The 1943-nt window shown below is 39.4% G+C and overlaps 1 pseudogene; it reads left to right on the top strand.

Moving 5' to 3' along the window:
- The first annotated feature begins 469 nt into the window (after positions 1–469).
- On the top strand, positions 470–1940 carry LOC143600948 (RAN GTPase-activating protein 1 pseudogene; annotated as a pseudogene).
- Positions 1941–1943: the final 3 nt, after the last annotated feature.

The raw sequence follows: 1943 nt of genomic DNA, 5'->3' as shown, positions 1-1943 counted from the left end.
CTATACTTTTGTTTTTGTTATTACAAATCACAATAGAAAAGATATAAGATCTCAAGGCATTTGTTACAATTTACAAAGATATTGTTGATTTGAATAACTGATGTTGTATGACAAGATTAGATTAATCATCAAATTACATGCACCTTAGTTTTTTCCTACACTTTTGGTTGTCTTAGCCTCAGTTTTTGCGTTAGCACGATCTTGTCGTAAAGTTTTGTGCTACCTTGTACATAATTTTCTCATCATATTATGTTATAAGTAGTCTAATGCTACTATTTTTATCACCTTTGTTTTGTTTATGTCACACTTTATGTTATATGTTATCTGAATACTATACTTTACATGTCAGAAAACATTTACCCGAGAGGTTACTTAGTTCTTGTTGCTAAACAAATTTATAAAATATATTTATATATTTTTTACAAAAATGAAAGCATGAATCTGCTTATTTTCAGGAAGGTTTAATAGCATGGAGTCACCTCACAGCCACATGCGTTCAATCAAGCTATGGCCACCTAGCCACAGCACGAGGTTACTGCTCGTCGAACGCATAATAAGAAACCTCACAACACCATCAATATTATCAAGAAAATACGGCTTGTTAAGTAAAGAAGAAGCCGAAGAAGAGGCCAAACTAATCGAATCCGCAGGTTATAATGCAGCTACCCAACACTTTGAAAAAGATCCACAAAGTGATGGTGGATCAGCTGTTCAAGTTTATGCCAAAGAAGCTAGTAGACTAATGGTGGAATTCATCAAAACCGGGCCCAAACCGAAAGAACATAGAGAAACCGTACCGGAAATAATCGCATCAGATCATGTTTTCGATATTTCTGGTGGTCGTCGCGCGTTTATCGAGGCGGAAGAAGCGAAGGAGCTGTTGAAACCGTTAAAAGAGCCTGGAAACAAGTTTACAAAAATATGTTTTAGTAACCGAAGCTTTGGGTTACCCGCAGCCCATGTGGCTGCATCGGTGTTGTCTAGTGTTAAAGATCAGTTGACCGAAGTTGACTTATCGGACATTGTGTCAAGGAGGCCCGAGCCTGAAGCGGTTGAGGTTATGAGGATGTTTTCGTCGGCTCTTGAAGGGTGCGGGTTGAGTTATTTGAACTTGTCTAATAATGTGTTGAATGAAAAAGGGGTTAGGGCATTTGGGGGTCTTTTGAAGTCTCAAAGTAATCTTGTGGAGTTGTATTTGGAGAATGCTGGGATCTCGCCCGAAGCTGCGAAGGCGGTTTGCGAGTTGGTTCCCGCGACTAGTAAACTTAAGGTTCTACATTTTCATCATAATAAGACAGGAGACGAAGGTGCGGTTGCAATTTCTAAACTCGTGAAAGGGTGTCCGAATCTCGAGGATTTCAGGTACGCGTGCTTAAACAATTCTTAGTTGGGTTTGACACGCCTAATACGCTGACGGATCTTGAACACATAGTATGTGTGGGCCGAAGGATTTTGAACTACAATTTTGATGGGCCGGACTTAATACATTTTTTTTATTTTTTTGGAAAAATTAGACCACTGAGCGAAAAAGCCAGGTAGACGTGGCCCGGCCTGGCCCACACAAAGATCTACCCTTGGCTTAATAAACAAGTTCGAACCCAAGTTTCAAATACTAAATTGGATTATGCTCATGAGATTAAACACACTTATTATGACTATTCACATTGTTTTAGTTATAACATGTTTGCACTTGATCAACCCATTTTATTCACTCGGGCCAACCCGGGCCATTTCATTTCAGGTGTTCGTCCACACGGGTCGGGTCAGTAGGAGGAGTGGCTCTAGCAGAAGCCCTTAAGACATGTAAACTTTTAAAGAAACTCGACTTACGTGATAACATATTTGGACCAAAAGCCGGTGTCACATTGAGTAATAGCCTATCCATTCACACTAATATCACTGAAACTTACTTAAGTAACATCAATTTAGAAAACGAGGGTGTG

Source organism: Bidens hawaiensis, unplaced genomic scaffold (genome assembly GCF_021521415.1).
Source record: "Bidens hawaiensis isolate Kalapana, Puna unplaced genomic scaffold, B.hawaiensis_p1.1 tig00055093_1, whole genome shotgun sequence".
NCBI classification, from domain to species: Eukaryota; Viridiplantae; Streptophyta; class Magnoliopsida; order Asterales; family Asteraceae; genus Bidens; species Bidens hawaiensis.
The sequence above is the reverse complement of the archived record's forward strand: the minus strand, read 5'-3'. Positions and strand labels throughout refer to the sequence as shown.